The following is a 17,617-nucleotide window of genomic DNA, read 5'->3' as shown; positions in this document are numbered from 1 at the left end:
TGGGTACCTATCAGCGACTTCTAGCACATACCTGCCTCGATTTGTAACTGGCTCGGTGGTTTCAGTTTGCTTTCAGTGGCTGGCAATGCCGACAGTGCTACATGCCTTCACCTCAACCTCAGATGTTTGGCACTCAATAGAAAAATGACGAATCACTGTGATTAGGAAACTTACAACTGATTTTTGTGCCGTTGCATTACACATTTGATATTTTGATTAAAGTTTGGTTCATAACAATTGATGCATTTTTACATCACAAATTTCTCACATCCAGCTACAGTCACAGTTTCACACTTCATTACCTCTTGAAATCCTGTTTTGCACCTCCAAATAAGATTTTTTGTACATTTTGTTTCAGTGTAGCCAAAAGTAGCTGATGCATAGTTGTTTATAATACATGAATATCACATACAGTATATGTAGGCCAGAGCATATTTAATCATGCATCAGATGTACTGATTTTTACGTCATTGATAGCCATCTTTCAAGACAGTCTTTGAAACATGCTTTTAGCTCTGCCCTGTCAAAATCCAGTCGAAAGCAAGTGTGCAAAATATTGGGAATGTGTGAGACGGGCTGATCAAGGGATTCCACATGAAAGCTTCGATCCTTTATTGATTTCACCTTTTTAAACTGCGCCCCTCCCGAGGATGAGATTCAGATTATGAGAAAAATGCAGGTTAAACAAGGATTTGCAAATTGACACGTGGATTGCCAAAAAACTCATTATTTAAAAGCCCTTCCTAATATTTGTACACTCAGTGTTTATTAGTGAAGCTGAGGTCCTAATTTGAACTGTCTTCACGCATACATCATATTACAAGACACAAGCTCCCTTTTCCTTTTGGTGTAAGATACCCAGTACAAAGTGGGGACATGTAACACATGTGGTTGCTTTGAAAAAAAAGTTGATAAGGGTTGATGATGATATGGAGTACTACAGTAGAAACTGTCATCGTTTGTTCTTTGTGTAGCACCTTCCAGTCTCACAAATCAAAACTCCAAACCAGAGGCTCTCCATTTATCTCCAAGCATTTTGATCATTCTGCTTTAGCAGTTTCAAAGACAATGTTGCAAAAAAATGTGTCACAAGAGCTAGGCAATTGTGACACTTGGGAGAGGAAAGATAGAGCTTCGATGAAGGTGTTCATTGTTGTTTAGCACCAAACATGTCTGTTTGTGTTCTCATTCTGTGCTTTGCTGATGGCTTATTCCAGCTGGTCCACTGCTTTAAGTTGGTGAACGCAATTTGTAAATGTTGACTCCTGTCAGGTAAGTTTTTGTGTGCTTTCACTAGGTAAAGAAAAGAAAACATCTTTGAGTTGCAGCAATGCAAATTCACACCACAAAACAACAATAAATGCATGAGTTCCATAAATTATTGGAGTGTAACACAAGAAATGTTGCAGTTGTTGACTCTGTACATGACATGCTGACAATATCAGTGTTATTTTACAATGCACATGTACATTAATGTGAACTGCATACTTTTGCTCGGTTTTCAAATGAATGAATGGGCTATCTATTATTGGATTCAAACAAACTGTTTGCAGAAGGGACACAAAATAGCTCCTGATGAATCATCAGATTGGTGAGCTGTGGCGTTTATAGGAAGAAAAGAAATTGACCAATACGACCCAAGTCCTCATCATTTCACATTATTACCATCACTTAAACTGATGCACAGCTATTGGCTGGGAAAATGTTCCATAATGTGCTTAACTGTTCATTACAGGTGGATTTGTGACGGAAATGAGGAGAGGAAATCGTGTTCAGAGAGAGACCAAGCTGAGATGCTCAAGAGGAGAAAAATGGTGATGTCAATCTTCTCTTTAATTGTCAGGAACCAAGAGGTGTGTGTGTGTGCGTGCGTGCGTGCGTGTATGTGTGTGTGTGTGTGCAGCTGTTCCTAAATACTCCACCACACGTGTGTTGTGTGCTGTATGTTTATGAGAGCAATGTAATGATAGATTCACAAGCTGCTCCCGTTGGACCGTGGCGCCTCTGACCTTTGACCTTGAAATCTCCAGTCAGGTTTAATGATCCAATCCTCTCACACCCTGGAATATGTTACCATGGAAACGTGGCCTTTTTTCCCTCCTCATAATGCAGGAGAGTTCTCCATCCATGTCTAATTCAGTCTCAAGCCAAGTTGGTGACCTCTGAAGAGGTGTTTGCAGTCTGATCAGTATATCCACAGACGCACTGTTTGTCTCCCTGAGGCTGATGTTGGGACTTCTTCAGGTTAAATACTACAGTTAATATAATTGGCAATGACTTCTGCAAAGATAACCCATGCAAAACAGTGCTAACCATAAAAGACTCTGGAAACATTTGCTTTACATGATTTAAAAGAAACTCATAAGAAGGTTTAGTCTATTAAATGGATAATATTTGAGTTATTTTACTCTATTAAAGGTTGTTTTACCTTATTGTTGAATTTTTTGAATTTTAATTTTAGGGCATTTCCGGTAACTTTGGATAAGGTTCAATTCTTAAAGTAAGAATTTTGAGTGAATGTGTTGACATATTGTATCTTTGCTGAAAAGCCTGCTTTTACGTGCTACATTTGTTGCTTACTTTGTGGCCCATAGTCATGTTTTACGCATAGTTGTTCCCAAGTTTGATGACATATTTGAGGCCATAGCCAATTTTATCATCGCCATTAATACTAATGTCCAGTTTTGCACATAGCTGCATGACTTTAAATCTGCATATTACAGATTCATATTACATTCTACATTAACATAGAAGCAATAAAAGTCATGGCAAGCTAAATGTTAGCCAGATAAAGTTAACAGTGTATGGATTCTGCATGTCCAGCTATTGGGAAGGAGGGAAGGAATGGTCCCTTTTAATCAATGTGAGTAATATTTGTGTCTGTGAGCTGGGGACCAGCCACATTATCATGTCAAGTTACAAATTAAAATGCCTGGCCGCTAACAGACTGGGGATATAAATGGGCCATCATGGCCATCTAAGTGTTCTAATGACATTTTTCGGCTGCCAGACAATTAATTCTATCAATCTGCATAACCTTTCCCAAAGCTCAGAAAACAATGGCATTTTTATGGCTGAAAATGAATGGAGTCCAACTGGAAAGTATGCTTAGGCAATCATTACATTATTTAACAAATGTATTTAATTGGATTTTGATGCCTGGGTGTCTGTTTCTGGAGAGCCGGGGCCAGTGCACTGACTCCAGCTCGGGCTAATTCAATAGGCTAAATGGAATCACTGGAAACACTCTGCAATCATCACTGCATTAGGACGCTTATTCCCATCATGTAAACATTGCTTTGAGCTCTTGCCATTTATCCCCTGGTCTCTCTGTCTCCGTTTCCCCTTTATTTCCACCACTTCTCAAGACATTCTTTCATCCTCCGTTTAATGAAAGTTGAGGTTGAGTTCCGTTTTGGACTCAAGTGAATTCACAAAAAGCAATTTACCAAAAAGCTAGCACTTCTAGGCGCATGAACTGCTTAGCTCCTCACTTTTCATAAATTAGGGGTGGAAGGCTTCCATCAGACAGGGTCTCAAAGGGATTGGGAAGGTGCTAAGCACGTCTGCCTTTAACGGAGGTGAAAAACAGACTAATTCATTAAGCATTGATCACCCCAAATGACAGCAAAGTGCTTCGACATTTAGCGGGCAAATAACTGACAAATTGGCACACAATTTTTGTACATTTCCAACTCTTTAATGGGTAAAGTATGGAGCAAAAAGGCAATAAAAATGTTAGCAGACAACCCGATGAACCCACACCCAGCCCATTATGCTCACCACTCCTTATGGCTAAACGCCCTTAATGTCTTAAACTGTGGGCAAGGGCTGCCCTAATGATGCATTTTGGTGAGTGTTTCTTACTTTTTGATCAAAATTACATGTTTTATTTGATTCTTTTAAATGCAGTTTGTAATAGGAGCCCCATTATGCAGTGGCCGAATGGACCCATTATGAACGTTTAGGCGGAAAGTACCTGAGTATGTGTTTGAGTAAATGTGCTTAATCTTGGATGGCCTAATATCATTTCTATCAACACTCCACCCTGTTCCGGCCTGTGAGATGAATACTGATATGACCTCATTATTGTATTATCATTGGCTGGGCAGGACACACACGTGCACACACACTTCCATCCGCACAATTTTGCAGAAAAATGTAGAATGCATAGTGAATGTATAGAATCTGGCAGTGCACATGCTCTATGCAGACACATAAACGGTCACAGACGTGTAACTACTGATTCTGTATTTCTTAGAGATTCAGCCTTTGGCACAGCTTCTGCTCAAGGACAATTAAAAGGGGTTAGGCCGTGTCAGTCAACACAGGAATGCTGGCAGACAGCACTGAACGTGTGTGAGTGTGTGTGTGTTTGTGAGAGTGTGTGAGGCTGGAGCGGTGCTAGATGAGCAGCGAGCTGACCTGAGCCCCCGCCAGACTTTATTAATCAAGACGGAAAACGTGTGTAACCTCTCAAGCTTGGCCTAAAGACTTTGCTCGCTGTCTTCCTGTGATGTCTGTTTCTCCATCTCAATGCTCTTTCTCTGTTGGCCTTATTTTCCTCATTTCTCTCTCTGTGCTGGCGATGCCTAGCTTACTGTCTCTCTCTCTCTCTCCCTCTTTCTCTCTCGCATGCTCTGCTGATAAATTTTGTGTCTGAGAAGATCAGGTAGCAGCACAGGGATTTCAAAACAATACCTCTTCAAGCAGGGACTCTGAAAGGTGGTAATGATTTACAGCATTATACCTGCGGAGACCCAAGAACTCCTGTGTCTCCATGATTCATCTGTTTCATCTTCTCATTTCATGGCCACAGATGGATGGATGCCTGGTACTGCTTCCCTTAAAACCTTGTTGTTGAGCTAAGTTGTGCTCATTTGCAGTGTTTTGTGGTTGGTCGTGATTAAGTGTTTGTGGCTACCTGTGGCTATTTTACTGTTTGGTGCTTATCAGGATTTCGTTGTGGTATTTTACAATCGGTTGTGGTTGTTTGCGCAATGCCGGCTGTATGTTGTAAAGGCCATGTTTTCCATAAATCTTTGCTTCCTGTAACAATGAACTACTTTAACAACTCCCTTATCCTGGCATTACTTTATGTCTGTTTGTATTTATATATTTAAAAGGATGTGGTCAGCACCAGCATTGATCATGTTAAAACGACATTCCTAGTTGATTTTCTACAAAATACAACTAGTTGCACACAGATTCAGACTAAAGGCTACCAGAAATTGTTGTCATTCCTTTCAGCAGTGGCCTCTTTTTCATACCCTGATTATAGGAATGTCTTGAAATGAATGTAGTTATGATTTATTAATATTGAAGTACAGTATCACATAAACCCTTGAGCTTGAGTTTTAACCCCGCTGCTTAGAGCTAGACTCTCAGCGTCTCTAACTCCTTTTATTCACAAAGAAACCCACTTGTTAGCCTCAGTAAAGTCGATGAAATAAAGAGAAAAATAGCCTTGAAAAGTTACTTTGTTTGAAACTCTGAGAAATCTAATGGCAGTTATCAGTGACTATTGCTCTTACTGAATATTGCTGACATGATTTGAGGAGTATGCTGTCAAAAGAATACGCAGAGCCAGCTGTAGCTGTGAAGTACATTTCACTTGGGGTCTCAACATTCTTATACCAAATGATGCAAATAAGGCGGAGAAGAATGATTAATGTGATTGCATGAGTGATTGCAGGATTGATTGATGGTTGGCCTCTTTTAATAAAAAGTTTGTGACAAATAATGTATTTTTCGTCACAAGAAAAGGAGCAGAAGTACAGCAGAGTTGGGAGGAAAGTACCCAGACAAGTTGGTGCAATATTGACTGTGCCATCTGTGATGTGTGTGACTTCAAAGCTACAATTACTTTGAGCGGTTTTAAGACTGATACCTGCTCATGTTAAGAGGCAGCCTCTCACCTCCGGAGAGCTTGCCTGCCAGACGAGAAATAATTCATTTTTAAGAAACTGAGGCAAGGGCAAATTCTGCCGCGCAGCTCTCTTCACATCCATCTTCAAAGAGAACCAAGTTCCTGTATGAAACAATGGAATATTTGGCTTCTTATTCATGTCATGGGGCTTTTGCCAGTGCAGGGTCCTTTAATTCCTCTATTGTTACTGACAGGCCCTACTGGGAAGGCCTAAGAGGCTTTTTGGACCCCACTGGACACTCTTAAACATAGACCAATCAGAATGCACAATAACAAGTTGAACATTCATTCCAGAACTGCAGGGATTTTGGTATCGGGATGATCTCCATCTTTAGAGAGAGAATAAAAAGTCCCAAAGACATCCTGGGTGTTTCCACGAGAGGCCATTTTGTTCGCTGCAGCTGTTTCCTCGTGTCTCTTAAATGACAGCTTTGCTGCAGCCATTAACATGCATGCCACTGAAACAAGTATTATAGTTTAATTCCTACCATGAAAAGCTTCCAGAGGCATAAAAACGGAGCCACGATATGGCGGGGGGGTACGAAGACAGACAAGCTCCAGAGGCCTCATTGCTTGTGTGTTGCGTTGACTTAATGGCAAATGGATGTCATTGGAATTTTGAGCGAGGCAGCAAGATCTTATCGCACAGATAAATGAATTAATATTTTACACTTCAGCTGGATTTTTTTTTCTGCTACAAGAAGGCTAGAGTTGAGGGGAGAGTCAAGTAAATTAGGAAAAAAGAAAAGAGAGGGAGAAAGAATAGGAGAGAAATAAGAGCTTGGGATGTGAACTCTCCTAATGTTATTCAGAGGCAGTGAGTCATGTAAGAGAAAAGGATCTTTTCTTGTACCAGTCAAGGACATTATCTGCTCCTGCTAGCAGTTATTAGCATTAGCATTTATATATTCAATGCAATTTTGAGGTCTGGTGATACTCTGAGGGGTCAGGAGAGAAAAACGAAATGAGGGAGGAAGGATAAAAAAGGTCTTTTCTCTGTGTGCAATTGGCACTAACCAGGACAGAATAACCAATGAGGTAAGACACAAGGACATTTCATGCTGGAATTCAATCTGTGATCAGAGCTCAAATTCTCTCCCATCAACAGGAGGAGGCCACACCTTGAAACAAAGCAGACAATTTAGTATGATCAAGGAATGAATGTTTTTATCACTTAAGATTCTGAACTAGCACTTGAATCTCAGACAGTCATTTGTATTTGTTGCTTTAAACAATACATTATGCAGTTATTTAGTAAAACCTGTGAATATTGTACATTTAGCGAGTTAAACCCATCCAAGATCCTCTCTCCAGAGATGTGTGATAATGTTTGTGGGTCAGATTGTATTCGAAGCAAATGGTTTGAATAATTGAAAATTGGGTGTTAAATTGTGTTTTCCATGGAAGAAAAGTGGGGGAGGTGATCCATTTGATGGACACAGACACAGACACACAAAGTGTCTGAGCATAGTCAGCTAATGGTTTGTGCCCCCCCCCCACCCATCCCCCAGCACAGGAGGGTCAGAGATCATGAGCTCAAGCACTCAGACAGTTTGACACAGTTAAATGCATCATCTGTTCAATTTAAAGACAATAAAAGACAATCAAAGTGGTCTTTACCTCTCTGCATAATTGGGGAATTTGGGCCATAATGACGCAGATGATTTTAAGATTCTTCTTTTGAGAGAAAGCCTGCTCTTTAACAGAATATACAGATGGATTTAGAAGTCATTATTGGTTTGCAAAAAAAAAGGAAAAATGCCTCAACAAACAATGTCAATTTACTTTATATTCTTGAATCATGCCTCAAAAATACACCTGCAACCGTATGATTTATTTTAGGCAGGCATTATTCTATTTCATTAACCTATGGTAAAATGTTGTGCACTTGAACATGCCCTTTCAAATGTCTGAGCACCATTACACACTGTACTTTCTCTGACTTGAAAGACAACAGCTACTCCCACTTCAGCGATAGCTCTGCATGTCATGCACCTACATCATTTTGAAGGCAGATGGGATGTAATGCCCATCATTACTACTGGTGATGCGCATTAAGGAAGCTCTGAAAACAAAATGGGCTTTTTTCTGTAGAGACAACAGAGCTCAAAAAAAGCTTTGTGACTACATTTTAATATGGAGCCGAGGCAGAGTGAAAGAGAATGAGAAGCTGCAATCCATGAATCTTTTATCGACAGTTCATATTTCAGTATAGCTTTATATACTACCTATGTGAAATATCATCTCTGCATAAATTCATCCCTTAGTATGTCCACAAAAGTCATCTAATCTCAGATATAATGAGTCTCTTTATTCTCATCATCTTTGTGTTTTTTCCATGAGTAATTTGAGGGGCCCTAAGTGTCACAATTTGCCCCCCACCCCTCTTCACACACACACACACACACACACACACACACACACACACACACACATCCACAGCCCACCTTGTCCTAGACAGTCATTGTGCAGTTGTATTAAGTGGTAGGGGGCAGAAGAGGAGGGGATGGGGCACAGTGAGGGGGGCACATTCTCTTCTGAGGCTGACTTTGAGATTGTTATTATCATTTTCAAAGCATCAAAGCTTTCTCTCTCGCTTTTTCTCACTCTCTCTCCATCCAAGCTTAAAGAGATGAAAGTTTGCCTTTGTTCCATCCCCTGCTACATTACCTCTATGCATTAGGCCTCCTCTTTATCCGTGAAATTACCTTTTAGCTTTCTCATTCAGCGCAGGCAGTCTGCATGCGACGAGATGGCTCGCACTTTTTCACCACATCATATCCCCCCTGCACACCTCTCTCTCTCCTAAAAAGATTGTTGCATTTGCAGTTTGATTTTGTCTACACCTCTCTCTCTCTCTCTCTCTCTCTCTCTCTCTCTCTCTCTCTCTCTCTCTCTCCATTTCACTGTATTTCTATTTCGCTCTCTCTGTCTCTCGACTTCATATAAGGTCCATCTGTCCCTTCATTATATGGTTAGTGTTGTTCTTTGATCGTTCTATCTCCAAAGCAAACACAGGGATCTGTGTTGTTCCCCCCATCACGCAGATGGCTCGGAGATGATGGCTGAGATGCTTCTGTTCTCACTGCTGTTCAGAGAGCCACTTTCCCAGCCTCTTAAAGAGCTCTTTGAAGCTGACAGGAAGCACTCTGAGAGAGAAAAGTTGCTTGATCGTCATGCAAAAAACACTTTCCTAACCCCTTTTTGGTTAGGAATGTTTTTTTCTCCCGTTTGATTGGGCTGATCTCTCTTTCAAATCTATCTATCTATCTATCTATCTATCTATCTATCTATCTATCTATCTATCTATCTATCTATTCACTCCTGCCATTTCTTTAAGTGACAGTCTCTAAACTTGAATCTTGTGACCAGGTGAAAATTTATATAGTGATTGTATTTTACAAGCCACAGTAAAATATTCTGAAACTCCTAACTAACGTCATTACAAGCAATGGATGGCAAGTAGTGTAAGGGTCAACGGCTCTGCAACCGCTGCCAAGTCAATAGATTTAATAAATGTTCCCCTGTTCATAAAATGCTCATATAGGAGTAGCCGGTGTGTTTGCTTTGCAAAGCAATACAAGTAAAAGTCATTTCCACACTCATAAACTCATCTCCAGAGAAGCACTTACTGGGTATTGTTTGGCCGCGAGACTTAATATACAAATGAGCAAAAGTGTATATGTGTAAGGATGGGGGATACACACAGACAGAGACACACACACACACACACACACACACACACACACACACACACACACATTCTACACAGCTGGAATGACTCTTCGCAGACTAATGTAATTAATAGCTTTTTATCCATGTAGAATTTGAAATGAAGATGTAAATTGTTCGTTTAACATAGCCATAGGACATGGAGGCTTCTGCTGTCAAAGTCAATTACAGACTCAGCATAGTCCTAGACTTTATGAAAACCTAATCAAGATGTGGTCTCTCCGTGTGTTTGTGAGTGTGTCTGGACACAAGATGAGACATGGAGTGTGAGCTTGTGTGCATGCATTTGTATGTGTGTGTGTGTGTGTGCGCGCGCACGCATGTGGGTGTAGCTTCTGTCTGAGTGTAAGCAGAATGTTTTACACTGATTCTGAGCAGTTACGCCAATATAGAAATATCTACAAACCAAATCTTGTCAACGGAGATAGAAGATAGTTCTGTTTTAGCCACTGTGGTGGAGGAGGGTTAGAGCTGTTTTCTAATCAAGTTGTTTTAATCCGTCTAATGTAGAATTTAACAGAAGTTGTAGTATTTGTACAATTGTAAATTCACGATATACATCACAATGCACATTTTATTTACATTTAATTATTTATCAAACTGATGTATTGAGGAAAAAGTGCAATTGCACACATTAATGCATTTGTACATTTTCGCCAGCACTATGATTGAAATGATTAGTTTAATAATTAACTGATTAGTTTATCGACAGAAAATTAATTGGCAACAAGCAGAAATGCCAAAAATTCACTGGTTGTAGCTCATCAAATATGAATGTTTGCTATTCTTATAGTCTGCTAAGATAGTAAACTGATTATCTTTGTGTTTTGGACTGTTGGTCGAACTAAACAAGCAATTTGAATATGTAACCTTGGGCTTTGGGATACCGTGGTCAGCATTTTTCATAATTTTTATATGCATCGTATAGACTAAGCAGCTGATCGATCAATCAAGAAAATATTCGATAATGAAAACAATTGTTAGTCGCAGTGCATGTATAACATTGTGCATGTTAGGGACAGTTTCACTAAATGGCTATGCAGTGATATTGTATTCATCTGTCTTTCTATAGATTCTATAGTAGAAACCAGTACACAGCAATAAAGCCACTGTGTTAACATTTCATCTGAAACACCCTCTTCAGTTTTTCACCTGCTAATCATCAACCAGAGCTCATTCTTTACCCACTTTTCTATTTACCAATACAACACAGTTTATTACTCAAAAAGTCGAAAACAGTAGTGAAAAATCTTGTCAAACTTTCTAATGCAACTTGTCATGCCAATGGACAACTGACACAAATTCTGTTGACAGAACTCAAATACCCAAATGAGCTCAATGGAGTAAGCCATGCAGGCGGAGGCTTGCTTGTGTGGAAAGTCATTTATAAACGCCAAGGGTAGCCATTCATGCTCAATGATTTAGGACTTTCAAAACACATTTCTAGCTCATTTGAATAATAATGGTCATAAAAAACATTGCCTTAGGCGCAGCAAGCATACATCAAGCAACAACAAATGCCTTCTGAAGTTGTCGAAAGGCCCACAAACACGAAAACAATTAGGACACACAACTTAATTTGCGAAGGGTATGTTTCTCTCTGTTATGCCATGTTCATGTTAATGAGTTTGAATGCAGTAGAGTCCTGTAGTTTGTGCTGCTGATTGATTGACTGTTACAGTCTTACAGTGCAGACATAGACAGTCCGCTATGAAACCTCACTATGTGTATGTAGGCCTGTTTACACATGCACACACAAAAACACATTTTGCTTTCCAAGGTTCCTTATGCCTGATTTAATCACGCCAGGTAGCTGAGGATAAGACATTCAAACACCCACGTGCGCGCACTCACACAAAGAAGGATCAAACAAACCCATCCACTTCAAACAGATGACCTCATGATTGCCTTACATCAAAACTAGCATGCAATTAAGGCTGAGTAGTGTTCATCAGCCCAGCTTCGCTTTGTCCAGAGGCTTTTCATTGTCCGGCACACTTAGCAGCAAACATCAATGTAGAGAATCAAAAGATGAGTGCAATTACATATTGCCTGTCTGTAAAAAAAAAAAAAAAAAAAAGTCAACCCTGAAGTACTGAATATAAAGAAAATTAGATTTTTACCATGCAGTTGGCTTGACCCCAAAGACATGAAACATGGGAAACACTGTCAGTGCAAACTACAACAAAGAATAAAGTATCTCATAATACATAATAGTATATGATATGATAGTATATTTGAAACATTACTTACTAACTTGCAGCAAACGTCTCTCCTGTTATTCTCCTTCTCTTCCTGCAAGTGGTTAAAGTGAGTTAAAAGCAATTTCCCCTTACTGTGTTTGTTAGTATAAGTTGCAATTCATGCCTGTTTGCACTTTGCAAATATGATACAATCTTGCATTTATGAAGTTTAGTTTGGTGCTATGCAGTGAAAATATCCCAATCACTAGGTATTTGTTGATTGTTTGTATTTATTGTGTGTGAGTATGTAATTTACTGTAATACTCAACCAGACACTCCTGATCAACATTTCTGAATAGCAGTTTATGGAGAGCACCTCTAAGCATGTTAAATATGCTGAGCATTTTCAAGAGGAATGCTTAATTCATTATTACAACATGCCAAATATGTACATTTCCATTTGTGCTACTTGGAATAACAAGGAATGTAAAATAATGAGAGAAGACCGTGTACCAAGAAAACATCTCATAATTATGACAATGATCTAGTTTCCAGAGAGAGAACATGGCAACTTGTTTTGCCAGGTGAATGCTACACACTTCCACAAGGTTTGAGCTTGAATCACAAAATGTTTTTTCCTTTGCTGTTCCACAGCTTGTCATACACAGTGGCCTCACTGATTGGCTTTTACTGTCTGTGTAAAAATGAGAATCACACATTGTCTGTCTCCACAGGAGACCATGTACACGCATCCAGTCAGTACATGCATCCACACATGAAACAACACGCAGAGACACACGTACACTTTTTACGCACAGAGGACAATACCCACCGCAGCCGAGATGGAACTGACACAAACAAACACGCACAGCTCTCTGACTAAAAAAGCTCCCAGCAAACAATGCAAAGTGAAAAGATATTAATATTTAAATAGATCATTTGCAAGATTGGTATAATTAGTGGCTCATATTCATGTATTCACTTCAGGGATATCACATTGAGACATGTCTACTTATTCAAATAAGATGCAACATGTCACAGGGTGCATATATGCAAATGCACATATGCCGCTAATTACACATTGCCTGTCACAAAGAGAGAGAGGCTTTCAGCAAAAATGTTCAAAGTTTTCTATGAACTGTTCAACTAGGCTGCTCGGGCTGCTCAGGTCTAATTAAAACATGCATGTCCCCAAGGCCTTATCAAAGCACTGTAGAAATATGTACATCTCAAATAGAGGAGAATTAGCTAAATAAAGGACCTCCCTGGTGCTCAGATTCCAGGCTCTGCACTAACAAACTTTATATCTGATTGATACTGATAGTACGCCGCAGGGAATTGAGAATATTTTGACCTGAGGCGGGGGACTTTTATTTTGACATCTCCTCCCCTGGCACAATCCCAGATTTGATACTGTACTTGACACCTGCAGTATTGAAGGCTGCTGTGATGGAGATTGTTATTTTAATGAGGTGGAAATGAGAGGTAAACCTTCTAGGAAGTGTTCTCTAATTAACCAAATGATTTGGCCTGTGGGGTTGGCTCCTGACAAATTCTACATTGTGTGCCACACAAGATCGATAACAGTATTTATTTTAAGGCATGAAAGGAAATCAAAAACTGTTGGACTTTTTTACAAGGATACTACAACTTTCGACTGATTCTTACTGAGAATATAATTTCATCTTGGTTTGAATTGATGTATTAAAACAATGGGGAATCAATTAGAATTTCATTTTAAATGCTCAGAAATTCTATTTGTATCCAAATATTACAACTATACCTTGCCTGAAACTGGGCATATTCATAGCATATATTTTTATACATACATTTTCACCATGCAGCAGCAAGGTTGAAGTCCATTTACTGGTCAAAACGGCTACTTAAGTATCATTTCATGCTTTATGTACTTAATAACATGGTTGACATACTTATTGCTGAGCCAAGTGTGGTGAAAACAGCGTCCAGCTCTCACTGTTTCTGTTTTCTTCTGTCTATTCTGTTAGACCAAAACACCTTATTTTACATGTTGTGTCTGTGTGGATAAGCAGACTGTTTATATTTTCAAATTAGCTTTTTTTTGACCAAAGAAAAAAAACGAATTATTTGAGTAAATTCTCAAAAAAAAGAAAACTGACAGGTGTAACAAATGCATCTGTCAAAAATGATCGTTGAAAAGGACATTTGTGTCTCACTCTCTTGCTTTCAAATATATATAAACATTCATGTTAACATACATTTGCATTTGCACACACACAAAGGCTAAAGCATCCATTCTGGAGAGCTCAGAGTACAGAGCTGTCCAGAAGCCTGTCTGTGTGAGGAAAATGTATGCAGCTCAAATCAAAGTGATGTTGCACACAGTAATCTTTCTCTATTAAGGATGTCACTTTTTGCAATCTTTTTGCAATTGCGGCCTAATATCCTTTACCACTCCACTGCTGGGTTGGTGAGTTTCTGCGAGCACGCATACACACACACATACACTCACTGTCTCATCACACACATCCACGGTGTGTAGGTATCCGCTGAAGGAGTCAGTCATGTGTGTCTTTCAGATAGGAGCTGAGAAAGCCCTTGATTAGGACAGGAAGTCATGTGTGTAAATTTCACACTTCTTACCACCACTGTCTCTACATAGTGAAGGTGGTGTGTGCCTGGCGTGTGTTGGTGTGTATGTGTGTAGCGCACACATCTATAGAGATCATAATTAACTGACGTGAAGGTAAATAGTAATATGAAATTAATCACACGCTAACAGTGAATTCCTTTGTACCTTTTAAAGTGAGCTCAGTTCTAATTTCGGGGTAAAATAATTATATCCGGAGCTATTTTGGAAATGAAACGCCTTGCCTCTGCTATGAAAGGCAAATTATTTACACTTGGTTTGTTTCTGATGATAAAATTCAAAATGGAGACCCTACAGTCTTGTGAACTGGAGATAAAAAGGGGCTATTGTCTAATTCTACTGATCTTCCTCAGGTGCATTTAGATCTATTTTTCTGTTACATGATTAAACTTCATTTACTCAGCAAAGTCCTGATTCACACTGATAGTTTCCCCTCAGCATGCTAATGTTGACCATTCGCCACCTCCACTGAAGCAATTGACAAGTCTACTGCAAGATAACCCTATGCATTTTTATATATTCATATATTTTATAATGGTGTTTGGTCATTTCCCAGAGAATGTTCTTGAACTTATTGTCCAGCTGTGGAGTTATACTGCATGAGTGGGTGGAGGGAGCAATGAAGATAGAAAGGAAGTGGGCTTTTTCAGTAGAGAAAAAGTGAGGGTCACCAATTACTCAAGACACAACATGTGTTGTGACTGCGTTATCGCATTATGGACTATTGATGGGACTGTCACAGGAGAAATTGCCATCTCTGTCTCTTCTGTGATGGATTTCTCCCTGATTGCAGAACATGGAAATGGTCAAAGTCCTTCCTATTTGATTCTCAGGGGCTGAAAACAAACATCTAAGATTTGAAGATGATGTTTTAGATGCAGTAGCATGGTTATACCTGCTTTGTGTATCATCGTATCATTTGTATTTCGAACTTTGCCCATGGCTTAATGCAAGGTAGGGTGGATTTTCTGTTTAATTCCCACATAGATAGCTATATTTTGCCATGGCTCTATGGATGGCAATGTCGGTCAGACTAAAATATCATAAAAAACAACTATTGGATGGATGGCTAGGAAATTTTGTACAGACGTTCATGTTTCCCAGAGGACGATCCCCTAACTTGTTCTCTACTGCAACCATGAGGTTACCACTTTTGTGTTTTTAGTGACAACTGATAACTATTGGATAGATAGCTATCAAACGAAACCCTAAAGCATCTAATTTAACTGAAAAACACACCTTTATCCAGAAAATGGGGAGTAAGAAGCACAATCAGCTGCTTGTTTGGGTAAAATGAAAACCTGCAGACTCTTTTGCCTGGATGCTTAAAAACAACTACAGGGAAGGCATTTTCAAAGAGAGGTATCCAGCCGTACTTAACTTTGATTCCATGCTGCTTAATGTATAAATAAGGGCAGTATTCATACACCCTTATTACTGTTTGATATCACCTCTTATGGTGCAAAACATAGCCCACCTACACGCTACAATTTGCAGTACATTTGGTGTTATTGACCAAGGTCCATAGGCGCCCTGTAATTTAAGGTCCCAAGCACAGACTTTTACTGCGCTTCACTACAGGGTTTCTAATATCCTCTGGATTGAAGGTGCTTTCGTTTATGCTGCAAACCCGTGAAAACATTAGAGGGGTAAAAAGGTAAGCATTTCCTCAATGCAGATGGAGTTATCTGAAATCATGGCTCTAGTATTTAGTCCCCTCCCTCCTTCTCCCTTCTTCTCCTCCTTTTTTCTCTCTCGCCCCCTTCTTTCTCAATTGTGTCCCCCGCCTCTGGCAAATGGGAGTCATTTGTTTGTGTGAACTTCCCATAACCCGCAGCGCGTGAGACACTTATCATTCAGAGTGGGGCTGCTTCGTCCTGAGTTGTAATACCTCTTCTCTTCTTCTTCTTCTTTTTCTTCTTCTCCTCCTTTCTTTCCTTTCACGCCAGTACCATGTCTGTTCCAGCTGACTCTCACCGTGGTTCATCATAAATGAGTCTCCATCTTTCTCCATTCTTTCACTTTTTCCTGCTCACTCATTTCCCCCTCTACAGTATGGCCTCTAAGTCTCTCTCTCTCTCTCTCTCTCTCTCTCTCTCTCTCTCTCTCTCTCTCTCTCCACTCTCATCCCCCATGTAATCTCGAGGTACAGGGGACCGTTTTCATTACTTCTCTCATCTTATCATCCACCCTGTCATCTCCTCTGTCTCCTGTCCTTTTTATATTCCTTTATTCTAACAAGTCTGCATCTCAAAAGCCATCAGTGGTCCACCCCTTTTCATTTCCCTAATGTACCCCAAACACACACACACACACACACACACACACACACACACACACACACACACACACACACCATACCCTGGCCCTAACCCCTAGTTTCATTGCCCTAACCTGGTCCCCATCATCATGATGTAGAGCACACCCCAGCTCCCTGCAATTGTGTAAATCACTGTTTGTGTGTTTGTGTATGTGTATTTGTATGTGTATGTGTGTGTGTAGGCAATAGTACAGTATGCGCTTTTAAAATTTGTATCTGTGTGTGTATATTATCTCTGTCAGCAAAATGAGCAGTAGCAAGACAAAACAGATAACCTGGGAATGAGAGAATAAAACAGGATGAAAAAAGTGAGGCGAAAATAAAGATGGAGACAGAAAGAGGGGTGAGACAGAAAGAGACAAACAGCGAGAGGAAGAGAGTGATTTTCAGGAGGGAAAGCTGTCATTGAAGGCCGAGGTGAGCCTTAACCCTCTTGCTTGCTTGCTTTAATCCCTCATTTATGTGAACTCAGCTTTGGAAATGAAGCTGTCACTGTATTTTCCTTCCCTTCACCCATGCTGTGGTATAATCAGAAACCACACATGCATGCAACACACACACACACACACACACAGTCGCAGGACGGAGACGCAGAAAATCACTCAGGGGAGGTTTTAAATTCATTCCAGAGTTGGAGGCAGAGATTCATACAGCCTCACCTTGTCTCCTAGTGGAGGAATCATCGGATATGTTGGAGACAGAGGGGAATTATGGGTAAATGCACTGGTGAGGAATGATAGTCTGCAATCTCCGGCTCTTATCTGGGATCGCTGACACATGCCATTCTTTTCAGACTGTACCAATATTCCCCTGCATGGTGCAGA

Source organism: Enoplosus armatus, chromosome 21, assembly GCF_043641665.1.
Source record: "Enoplosus armatus isolate fEnoArm2 chromosome 21, fEnoArm2.hap1, whole genome shotgun sequence".
Lineage (NCBI taxonomy): Eukaryota > Metazoa > Chordata > Actinopteri > Centrarchiformes > Enoplosidae > Enoplosus > Enoplosus armatus.
Note: the sequence above shows the minus strand (reverse complement) of the source record.